Here is a 13,274-nt window from a genome sequence, read left to right on the forward strand (position 1 = left end):
ATCCATACAAAATCTTGTTTACCTTGAGGGCTTTGGTATTTATATGGAGATAATATCTAAGAAACTCCATGAATCATGCTTGATATTCAAGGATTGTCTTAGTTCCTTACTTAACATCACGAAACTCATTCAATTTCCTCTCCAAGTATTCAGCAAAAAGGTACTTTGCTCGAAATTCCTCTTCAAATTGTTCCCATGTCAATGTAGACATGGAGTATCCCAATCGGAATTCTAAGTTCCTAGTGCACTTTCCTTAAGTTGGTATATAGCCAACTTTTCCTTTTGGTTGCTAGAATAATTCTACAACCAAAAACATAGGCGCATGTTTTCCAACCAAGCTTCTATTACCTCCCCTTTTGTGGTAGCCTTAAAGATAGGAAGCTTAGCTCTTTCCAACTCTCTATGTACATCTCCATGAGATGGTATTTCTGGCATCTCTAATTGAGATGAAGAACCCAAGACTAAAGGATTTCCCCCAACCCTACTAATCAAGTCTTCAGTCATCTTTTGGAAAGAGAACATCATATCCCTTACTTCCGTGATGGATATTTTCTTAGATTATTTATCTTGGGGAGGTGGAGATTAGACTTCCTTCCTCCTCGTTGAAGGAAGTCTAGGGAAGCCCTAGGTCCTAGAGTTTTAACTTGGCTCAGGGCTACTGGACAGAAGAATGTGTAGCCTATTTTGAGCAACTAAAGTAGTTGTTGACCAATTCTCGAGTCATTAAGATTGCATATCTAAATAAAGAGTTTCTAGTGTGTAGAGATGCATGTAAAAGAGGACGTAGAGAGGGACAGGTGGTGTGATATGAATCTAAGAAGTTGAATGATCATGATAATAACTACATGACTCATGATATTGCATTGGAAGTTATTATTCACACCTTGAAGATGTGGAAGAATCATATTCTTGGCTGGATATTCATAAGTGATGACAATGGGTTGAGACACTTGCTCGACCAACAAAATTTAAATGTCAGGAAAGCTAGATGGTTGGCTACCCTTAGTGAGTTTGAATTTGAGATCAAATACATTAAGGGAAAGGAGAACTCAGTTGTAGATGATCTTAGAAGAAAGGTACATGTGAATCACATAGCAACTATGAGCTCTTATGGGACAAATTTATAGAATAGGATCTTGCAGGGAGGACAACGAGATGACAGGTGTATGGAGATTATAAACATGTTACAATAGAGTACACGTAGAGGTGATCAAGATGCATATTATCATCTCACGGTACATGGTTTGGTCAGATTCATGGATATGATCTATGCTCCAGATTGTTCTAAGCTCAAGAAGCTTATCTTGAGGGAGTTTCACGTCAAGGCATAATTGAGTGACCCGGAATATTAGAAGACATTGATGGGGGTGAAGAAGTTTTACTATTCACTGAATCTAAAGAAGGAAGTGGCACAGTTCATGGTGAAATGTTTGTATTGTTAGTAGGTGAAGGAAAAATGTAATCATCCAGGTGGTCTACTACAACCTATTCTGATTTCATAATGGAAATGGGAGGAAATCTCCATTGATTTCATCAGAAGTCTTTCGAGGATAGTGAGACAACATGATTCTATTATGGTCATGGTCGAAAGTTTGAGCAAGGTAGCTCAATTCATTCCAATGAATTATACATATTCAACTAGTGAGGCAGCAAATGTTTTCATCGAGGAGATCATAACGTTACACATTGTCATGAAGAAGATTGTTTTGGACAGAGATGTGAAGTTCTCTACAATGTATCGTCCTCAGACATATGGAAAGAAAGAGAGGGTAAATAGTACCTTGGAGGATATGTTGAGGATGTGCCAAGGATGTATGTGATGCATGAGCAGAGAAGATGGGAGTAGTATCTTCCATTGGTTCAATTTGCATACAATAATGGTTATCAAGAGTCAGTGAGGATGATTCCTTTCGAGGCACTATATGGGTGGAGTTATAATACTCCCATTAAATGGAGTGATCCAATGAATAGGGTACTTGTTGGATTGGATATGTTGGAAGACATGGAGAATGAAATGAAAGTTATAATGAATAATTTAAAGGTAGGACAAGATAGACAAAAGAGTTACGAGGACCATCACAAGGAATTCAATGAGTTTCACATTGGGGAGGATGTGTATTTGTGCATTGAGCCTAAGAAGAGCTTTTTGATGATTGGATCATGTACCAAATTGACACCATGATATTGCAGCCATTTTGAGATCCGTAAGAGGACTAGACCAGTATCCTATCGACTTGCACTACCTCCAAGAGAGAAATTCCATGATGTTTTCCATGTTTCATTTATTAAGGGGTATATAAGGGATGTTGATCGTGTTATGGATTGGTTTGTATTGCAGATGGAGCAAGAAAGAGAACTCCAATCCATTTAGTAAGATAAAGTGTAGTGGAAGCACTTTAGGCCCGAAGAATCTACACGAGTGATGGTGGATCAAATGCGGTTGATGTATCCTTTGTTTGCTAGTGGACGCAAAGCGATTTTGGTATCATGCTTGGTATATGTTTGGCATATGTTTTGCTGACATTTTTAGTATATGTACATATGTATATCGATGTAGATACCATAATGAGCTAACTTATAAAGCTCCAATAAATGACATGGTTATTATTTTATCATGTTGTCATGATGTTCTTTATTTTGAGTAGGTCATTCATTGTAAATACTACAATTAGCTGAGTTATCAAGCTCCATGGGTAGTAGATTTTATCTTCAATGGTTTTTTTGAGGTCTTGGTGTCGGTTAAAATTAAGAATGGTGTTCTCCAAGGGGGGAAGGCGGGGGGGGGGGGGGTGTGTATCATCCCTTGGTTAAAACTTCAAGTAATAAAATTCATTAAAGGAAAAATAAGACCACGGCTAAGGGACACTTATGCCATGCTGAATGTTGGGAAAATATATCCTAGTGGGCATCACTGGATGTGTTTATTGCTAACGGAAATTGGAAAAGGCAATGGATAAGGAATTAAAAAGGAAAAAAGGTATTTTGGCTCATTTATTTATGAAAATAAGGAAATTTAGAGAAAAGGATGGTGAAAGGTCACAAGTTGCATGTGAGTTCGCCTTCACCTTATCTGAGTCTTATCCTAGTAAGCATACAAGTCTTCACAAAAACTTGTCAAACCTTAAAAAGCTTGTTTCTCTCATACAACTTGATCCGTTAATGAAAAGGGTATGAGAGACTTTATGTGAATTTGCTTATGTTATTGAGTGCAACTGATTGAAAAGATTGCAAATAACATAAACACATAAACAAGTTGAAAACACATTCAAACACATCAACACATCAAAATTTAGTAGAGGAGTTCACCAAACTTTCTCGCTACATCTCCTAGTCCTTTTGTTTCAAGTGTTCACCTATTTATTTTGTCTTCAAAGTGTTGTTACAAGTATGAGCTCGAAAATAGAGACTCAAATGAGAAAGTGGACCTCACTATTGCGCTGAGCTCAAAATTTCAATTCAAACAAGTATAAACCTGACCATATTTGGCCATTGTGACCTCCAGACCCCTTGGAATGGTCCAAAACCACCTTTGGCCTGAAAAACTACTCTCCGTTGGAAAAAACCACCTTGGCCTTCTCGAAACTACCTCGGTGTGCGCGCTCCTAGTATGGCAGGTTCAACACGTGGAACAATTTTTTAAAAAAGTTTGGCGGCTTGGTTAACCAAGCCCCACCCTTTCACATGTTGGTTAGCATAAGTATGTGAAGTCATTTATATATAAGTTTGGATGTTGATGGGTCAAAACCCCCGCCCGATGTCGTTTTACATTGGATATACATAGATATTCGCATATATGATAATCTTTTAGGCTATATGGTTTCACTTTCCATTTCTTGTTGTATGGTTTGTTTGGTTTACATGTGGTATATGGTTATCACATGTGTTGCATGTCAGATATTACATTAATACTCAAGGGTTCCGGTGGTCATGGGGTTGACCCCAGCTGTCAACCCTTTCTTCCAACGACCCAAATCCTACAAAGAATAAATGTAACCCAATCACTTATGTTAACAAGTCATGTGGTAGACCAACTAGCAAGCTAGTTCCGACAAAGTATTAGCCATTCCAGGAGGTCAGATCCTCCCCGATCCCCAAAATTTTGGAAATAAGGCCACATTGGGCGAAATCTGGGCTACCACGTGTCAGCATCATATTGGTCCATATGAACTAATCACAAACTGCCATGTCACCTCCTCTATTGAAATCATCCCGAGGTTGACGCATGTCCCTACTAATGTAGGTATTGACCTGGTTGACCATTGACCATTGACTATTTACCTTTGACTTTTTGACTTTTTGCCCTAATTTTCCATAAAGTTTAACTCACTCTAACTTCTTCATCCGGAGAGTGAGTGAGTATTCCATTATAAGGATATTATGTGTGAGTATGATTTGCAATATATGCTCACATTGTTTTGAAGTGATTTATGAGTGTATTGTGGGTAGAAATAATAGATAGAGTTGGGAAGATGATTTAGTATTTGTGTGTTGTTTGTGGCAAAAACTTTGCAACTTGTTGTGTGTTTGGGAGTAGTGTTTTCGTGTGTGAATAAGTGAATAATTTCCCTCATCTTGGTGAGATTTACGATTCAATTTTTATGTGCAGAATGAAGCTATTGGGATGCTCATGTTGAGCGAACTCAGAACCCAATTTGAAAATATATGGAACATGGTTCACATGGAGGAAATGAATGTGTGGAGGCTTTAGGATAGGCAATTTACATAACTTCAAAGGCTTAATTTGTAAGTGTCTCAATGATTAAATTTGTTTTCATTCATCTCTAAGATTTGAGCCCCATTGAATCTAAGACATTTCCTTGTAAAAGTATGATATGCATTCTCTAAATGCTAGCGAAGCTCGACTTCTAAATCATGCTGTCATGTTGAGGGCCCCGAAGTCGGGTCAACAACAAGGGGGATACCCACCCGGTCCGGAACCTGGTTGGTGGCTCCTTGCCCGTTTGGAGTAGCGGGTCCGATTGGGGATGACGGGACCAGCTTCTCGATGCATGGGATGTGTATGTGTGTGTGTGTGGAATTTTGGTTAGGTTATTTCTAAGAAACGTTCTAAAACTACTGTAAATCTATCTTGCAAACTTGAATCTAAATTACTATAATCAAATGAAAAACAACACACAAAATTTACATTAACCCGGGATGTTTATTTTGTTATGCGATCTAGAAAGATTTCTAACATCAGCTGGTAATAAAGATCATTCAACTGATATCAGAATATAAATCAATAAAGATAAACCATTCTGCGTAAGAAGTTAGGAAGAGCGGTTGTGAACAGCACATCGCATAATCAAATCATTCGCATATTAAGCATAAATAGATAAATCCATCGTACAGAAGTGCCAAATGATAACTTATATATTCATACATTAGCATGCAAACAATATCAGCTGTATATCGCTTTAAGAATACAAGCAGAAATTAATCAAGAGATAAAAGTACCATTAATGACTAATCCTTACTCATAGACTTCAAACAATAACGATCTACCTCTACTTGCTTCTAACGTCTACCAAGAGTACAGAAGTGCAACATCAGTAGCAGACATAAAAATGCAAACATAAATAAATCACGATCCTTCCATTCATCAAAACCTCCTCTGAGGGTGCAGAAGTGCATGTTCTGAGGACAAGTTTTTGACAAATTTCTGGACCCTTCTCCAATGCAATGAGAAGGGTTGAAATACTACTATCTAATCCTAATAATAATATTATTACAAAATTTAGGATACGGCTCTCAAATGACCGCCCTTTTTCTAATTCAGTAAAACAAAAAGAAAAACAACTTTCTAAATTGAAATTACTTCCTAATTTGGTCCCAGAAATTGCAGTTATCAAGCATGGGCTTGAGAAGAGTCGGTTGACCGACTTCCGTGCTTAGTTGGGCTGCGAAAAAAACGTCCATAAGAGCTGGCGCTACTTTCTCGGCCGCGTTCATGATGCACCTTACCGTCATGCATTGGCTGTGAGGCTTAACTAAGTAAGTCCAGTAACTTTCCCAGTTTAACCTAGCCAATTCCTGAATTGTCTTCCCGTTTTCCTGTGCTTTCTGCTTCCATTCTGCTCCCAGCTGTAACGCATTTGGTAAGTATCCCGGGGTGAACTCTGAAATCAAATTAGCTCTGTGCAAATTTTCATTTACACAATCGATAAGTATGGTCGCCTGTGTTGCCGCTGACTCTGCCGCCTGCTCCGCCTGTGTTATTTGCTCGTCCCATTTGTTGAAGAGCAAATCTTTGTGATTTTCATTAATCTTAGGCGCCCCTGCTTTCTTCCCTTCCTCGTCATTTGCCAAGCCAGATACTTTGTTACTCTTTTGTTGGCCTGGTCATAGTCATTCCGTAGTTCCACTACCTGGCTGGTGATCTTGTCACTCAGCTCACAAAAATGCCTCCACTATGATATTCTATGTGCCATGTCCTCCTGTTGCTGTGACAGTTGGTTGTTCAAGCTGAAGGATTCTGAAATAAATTCTGTTAGCTTGGGTTCATCCTTGTGCATTCCTTGCACCGTGTGCAGTTGCTTTTCCTTTTCTTCAATATTTCTTTGGTGGCTCAGCTGCATCTGGCGAAAGTCTTCTTGTAGGTTTTCAAGCTACTTGGAAGCTTCAGCGTTTATATTGGCTTGTTGCAACTGTTGTTGCAGCAGTTGTATTTGGCTTTCACGTTCTTTTAGAAGTTGCTGAACTTCGGAAGCCTTGTCGATGGTCGCAGAAGCATATGCTCCTGCAATCTGAGACAACTTGGTGAGGTTTTCGGTTGGATTGCTATTCGGATCTTTCCACAAGACATCTAGGTGTTCAGCATCTTGAGCTAGCGCATCCGCAAGCTTTCTTTTCTTTCTTTGCCTCCTTACAACTGCCTTGTGCTGTGGGCTGTAGAATACATCCAATGGAGGGATCTCTTCTACGCTAAGTAGAAGTTCTGAGGATGGAGCGATAGGAAGATGCTCCATCTTTGTGGTACTACTGACTATGGTTGAGAAGACCTCTTGCGCTACCTGCGTGTTGTCCACGGGTGTTTTCGGGACCTGACCTTCAAGATTAATCAGTTCATTGAAGGTCTCCCATTCTTTATCTAATTCTACTGTAACAAGAGGTGCTTCGGTGACGGGGGGAGGAACTTCTCTTGATGATGAGGCGGCAACTTGCTGTTGAGCCATCGAACTTGACTGAGCTGTGTCCTTGATTGTTTCTTCGTTTCTTTCTTCTTTGCGGACAGACTTTTCAAGATCTGGAGATATTTCTTGCACGGCGCTGGAATCATATTTGGAGGCACTGGAGTGTTCACTGAGGCTGACGCTTGGAGTTGGTTCTCTGGCAGCTATCCGCAGTCCTTCCAGTGGAATGTTAGCCAGCCTTCTTTCTCTATACAATGTGAATTTCCGGAAGTCCTCCAGGGACAGCCTCGATCGTGCTTCCTGCAAAACTTCTTTGAGCGAGTTTTTTCCCTGAAAAAGATCGTCAAAGGGATCTTTCTGTCCAGAGAACACACTTATCCTGACGCTAGTTGTAAATTCCTGGGCGACTTTATTTGGGTCCAATGGCCTTGGTGGGAGTTTAAATAGTTGGAGACACGTCACATTCTCCACCTCACCAAAAGCGTGCCCTACATCGAATAAAGAGAAGACCCCGCACGTGACTGGGAATTGAGGCCAAATGGCCTTCTTTTTTTTCTTTAGGTCCTTAGTTAAACCACCTTTAGAACAAGTCTGATAAGCGATTTCTCGAGCCAACAATTTATCTAGGATATATAAGGGTAGGACATGCGGGGGTACTGTGCTTCCAAAAACTCGGATATAGGTAAACCATTCTTCTCCAAACCATCTTGCGATAGACATGATATCAATCTGTGCCTCGGGAGAGCATCTTGGGGGATCTTTATCGTATATTATCTTATGTATGGGTAATATAAGTCCATGGCAAATCTGGTAAAAATGGGGGGCGAACTGGGAATCCCATAGAATTTTATGATAGACATGAATAGGCAATGGGTCCTCGGTAGTCCATTGCCAACCCATGGTAGGGAATTTGGATACGAGACAGACAGAATCCATTATGTAGGCAGACAAATAAAAAGGCGGATAGACTCTTTGGGAGTGGGATCTTTTAGAACGGTAGTGGAGGACTGCTGTGTACAGAGTGTCACAAATGATTTTGGCCCAATCCACTATCTCAGAGTTAGTTGCAGCATCGATCAGGGGTAGCCATTCGGTTGAAAATTTATTGATATCTGGCTTACCGAATATTCTACAGAGCATAGCTGCAGCGAAACAATATGGGGAAGTAAGAGAACCAGTGCTATACATACCGTTCTTATCTTTCTTCAATGGTTCATCTCTTTTTGACCACTCCTTAGTAGTATCAGATAAGTCAGGATTTTCTGCTACAAACTTCGTAACGAATTCTGCATTGTAGGTCGCTTGCGGCTCAGGTAAATGATACACGAGCCTTAGATCTTGAGCTGCAAACGCTGCTATGATCCCATGTCCCTCGGCTTTGAACTGTCTCTGGTGCAACTCCGCATCATCTAGTATCCATTTTATCATGTTTGTGTATGGGAGGATCTTGGGCTTTGCTGCAATTCTGTGGAGGAAAGAACATGCTAGGTCTTCCAGGGATGCTTCTGAAGAACGTAATGCATCCGGGACAGCAGGAGTTACTTTGATTATTCTCGGATTTTCTTCCTCCAGTATCCTATACATGGCTTCCCAGGTTGAGATCCCTGCATCCTTATTGCATGCAGTGTCTGTGTAGAGGGGCGCCATCTCTTTGGTCTTTTCCCTTGCCTCTGAGCTCTGAGCTTTGTTCTTCTTCCCCATCTCGCTTAGCCTTTCTGTTTGGTTTTGCCTTCGAGCTTTGCTCCTGCAAGTTAAGAGCGAAATGGAAAGATCGATCAGAAAGGTGATGGGGAGGCGTTAAATGCAAGAGATAGATTAGATACGCCACCTTACGTGAAGCAAAATCCGCATTAAGGCACGCGTCTTTATGCCACTTAATAACTCACAACTAATTCATTACTAATATTGAATGCGCATAATTTCCAAGTCAGGTAATGGTAAGTGGATTTTCTTTGGGTGGCGTGCCCGAAAGAGTCGTACCGAGGTGCTTTTATGACTTGCCAGCGCATCCTCGCATATGGCGCGATCGCAAACGACAGTGATCGCAACATCGGAGATTGTCATATCGCAGATCGCAACAATTCAATTCTTGCCAACGTACTCCGCCTAGTTTCTGCGATGTGCGATCGCGCGATCGCACGATCGCAGGTCAGTGGGTTTACAAGCTTTTCTTTATGGAGGCCAGTGTATTGCGATGCGATGTTGTTCATTTTTTATCTTTTTTTGTGATGCACTCTTAGAGATTTGCTTTCATGAACATAGTTTTAGACTTAAATCGTCTAAGGACCTTTTTCTACGTTTTATGCTTGTAATTTCAAAAGAAGTCTTTGTTTTCTTTTTTCGGAAATTAACTAAGGGTCCCCTATTCAATCTATCATTATGACTGATATTAAGCTGAATTAGGGGTGGTTGTTGCTGGCCACAACATGTCATAATATATATCTTCAATCTCCATAATTTCATTTTCTAAACACTTCCACATGAAATAATGTACTTCTTTTCAGTGATTGTCAAAAAATTAAAAAATAATACAAAGACATAAAATTTAACATTTATAAATTTACTTCATATTGACAATCTTATGAAATCCACTAAACAACCATTAAAGGTATAATTGTACATATTGAATGTTGCATTTAATCTAGATAGAGCCACTTCTTTCATTAGTTAAGAAAACCTTTAAAAATTAAGAGAAGTTGGTATTGGCATTCCCTACTATTTTGAACTAAACTACATATAAATATGTATAAAGTGGATAATATTGGATTAGTTGACTTGGACCTATATACTTAGTAGCAATACAATAAATTATGAATATTTGAGATATACATATAAAACCAAATTGTAATTTTTGATATGGTAGACAATTGTGAAATAGACAAAAGCTAAAGATTGAACTTTGTCATGAATAAATTATCAATAGGATAATTTTGATAACCAAAAGTACCTAATATTCAACAAAATTAATGTTGCCATTTTTCATAAAGGATTTAAATTATCAATCAAATGTGGTGTGTGATCTCCATAATAATTTTACAAAAACCTTCTCTACTTTCATCAAGTATTTTATTTTGGACATTTTTTATTAGGTTGCCATCTATGACCTACACTTTCCATGATAAAACTCAAAATTTCAAAATGTAAATGGTTGAAAATTTTAGGATGACTCATCTAGAACACCAAAAAGCTAAAATCATAGTGTTGAGGCTAAATGTTATCCACTTTGAGGGAGAATCCCCTTTTATAATGAAAACAATGTAAAATAAGGTCAAATACTAATTAATTTGTATTTTTTTTTTTTATCTAAGGGAAAAAGTTTCAGTTTGATAAAACTAATTAACGAGACTGCCCAACTATACCCTTAGCCATGCCATTCAACTACCTAAGCACTAGAGACTAAGTTGCCCAAGTGTTGTTATTGGTTTGCTAAGCAAAAAAGCCCTTAAAATCACTTAAACTACAATAAGAAATAGCTCAATAAGATATATCTCATAAGTTATAATTATTCAAAATTCTAATTTCACTTCATCATAATAAATTAATCATAATTAATTTCAAGCTCATTCTAGCTGATTTCAAGCTAATTAGGGTAAAAAGCATTTTGAAAAAAAAACAAACAAACCCGGTGAATCAAAACATGAAATTTTAACCACATGCACATCAAAATAAATACAATACGATTAAAAGAAAACAGGGAATGACAGTATATAATCGCCGGAATGACAGTATATAATCGGTATAATGTACTCTCCTTGTACATTACATGCATACATCAAGTTTCCAAATTTAAAGTCAAATTAATTCCAACTTCTAACCATCAACCACAACGCAGGTCATCAATTTTCCTGCGGTTTCTGTTGGGGGTTTTGCTGGTGATCAAGAGGCCTTCTGAATAACATAATGTGCGGCTCAGGGCGGTGAATAGCATAGTGCATCCACCCGCGAGACTGCTGAATCCCAATTGCTCGCCATTCATTCTGAATATAATAACAACTGCGTTACTTGTGAACCAACACCATTAAAAACAGAACGAACTAAACTCAACATCTAACAAAAGACGAAATAGAAGCAAAGACGACCGGAGGCTTACCTCACTCAGAAGGCGATCCCTCGGAAGTAGCCGCGCAACATCGGGTGGAAGTTTCACATGCCTGAACATAGAGAGTCAAAACATCAGACTCAAAGCTGAGATAGAAAGGGTTTTTTATGGAATTTAATCTGCAAACCCTAACCCTAAATTGCAGAGAGAAATTCTAAAGAAAATTTCTTCAAATGGGAACTCTTTTTTTACCTATACTCATAGTTATCGGTACTTGTCAGAATAATCAATCTGAGGCATTTTTCCGGCCTGTAAAATCTCGAAGCTTCAGAGTGATATAAAATGGCAGACAAGAACCTGCGAAAACAGAATCCCACTTAAGCGAAAACAGAGAAGGGCCGAACCGTGAAGGATTTGGCAGATTAGATTTCCAGATGGGTAAGGGAAAGTCGTTAAAAATGCCACGAAATGCAGATTCGTTTACAGCTAAATTGAAAAAGAGATTCGTTTAATGCTTATTAAACAAAAAAAATTATTTTAATGATTTATTTTGGAATAGGGTTTCAGAATCTTTTATTATTATTAATATACCCTTGGTGGTAATCTATTTAGATTTAGTTCACAAGTAGTTGTATTTTTTATTTTTTATTTAACCAATAAAATATTATAAATTAGATTAAAATAAAGTATATATAAAATACTGGTCTTAAGGGGTAACTCAAGTGGTGATAGAGGTGATGTGAAGTCATACAAACTAATAGATCTAAGGTTTAATCCATAAGTGACATGGTCTACATAGAGGAGGATGCTATAATATACCTAGTGTAATAGAAAACAATATATATTTCTGAAATGGGTTATGGTTTCTGGCCATGCGCTATTGATAACTTATGCTATTGGTTGCTATTGGTTCATTGTATTGTAACAAAGTCTATTTATAGGTTAATAACCCAATCATGAACAATGGTGGATTGTATAGCAACTCAACTAAGTGGTCTACAAAAGAAAACAATATATATATATATATATATATATATATATATATATATATATATATATATATATATATATATATATATTTGTGAAATGAGTTATGGGCATGTCGTATTAATAAGTTATGGTATTGGTCTAGTGTATTGTAACAAAGTCTATTTATAGGTTAAGATCCTAACCATGAACAAGGGTGGATTGTATGGCTAGATCTTAGAGCAACTCATCATGATAATAAATGATGGGCATAACATCACCCCAATCTAGAATATTTTTGGAGTGCATTATTCACTAGAAAATGTTGTAAAGAAATTAAAGAAGAGAATTATAACATCTTTCGTCACATATATTTTTAACGAGGATGTTATTATCATTAAGTGGCATGAAGTGAATGACTCTAAAGCATTAACTTTTAAATCTAATCACATGTTGCTGAATGAACCGAGATTTAATGAATTAGTCTACCACACATGGTCTCGTACCTTGCATAATCGAGGTATAAACTCTATGGAGAACGTATGTGAGAAGCTCAATTATCTCAAGAAAGGTAAGAGGACTAGGTTAGATAAGAAAATGAAAGAAAAAACTTTGTGGAAAGCTAGATGACATAGATAATAACATCTCAATCCTAATGGATTCCTTGCACTCACATTTTTTCTCACTAAAAACAAAGAAGGATTTGTTGGACCTTGTGGAATGGAGAAATTATATACTAAAAATATAGGGAGAAGAATGTTGATTAAAAGGCAGAATGATGTGGATTCAAAGCCTAGATAAAAAGACTAAATTTTTCCATAGGAAACCATGAAGAGAAAGACACTTAATTTGATGTCGTCTATTACGGATGGGGACATAAAATTCATTGCAACTAAGAAGGGCATTCAAAGGGAGGTAGTCACATATGTTAGCTCTCAACATAGGGAGTGAGGTAACACAAACATTGATGACCTGAATGGACAACATGATGGGCCCAAACCTATTAGACCTGGCAAAAGAATCAAGTGGGGAATGTTGAAATAAGGAATTAATAAGAGGGGCACGCAAATCAATAATTAGTGAGATTTTATAACTTTAAGCTCAATTCCTTACGCCCTTTGAGAGTTCTTAAGACA

At 37.9% G+C, this 13,274-nt stretch overlaps 1 pseudogene; it reads right to left on the reverse strand.

Moving 5' to 3' along the window:
* Window positions 1-10,969: 10,969 nt before the first annotated feature.
* Window positions 10,970-11,472, reverse strand: LOC149147483 (cyclin-dependent kinases regulatory subunit 2-like; annotated as a pseudogene).
* Window positions 11,473-13,274: the final 1,802 nt, after the last annotated feature.

The sequence above is a fragment of the Pinus tabuliformis genome, chromosome 9 (genome assembly GCF_031772625.1).
Source record: "Pinus tabuliformis cultivar Carrire ecotype Pingquan chromosome 9, CPIR1, whole genome shotgun sequence".
NCBI classification, from domain to species: domain Eukaryota; kingdom Viridiplantae; phylum Streptophyta; class Pinopsida; order Pinales; family Pinaceae; genus Pinus; species Pinus tabuliformis.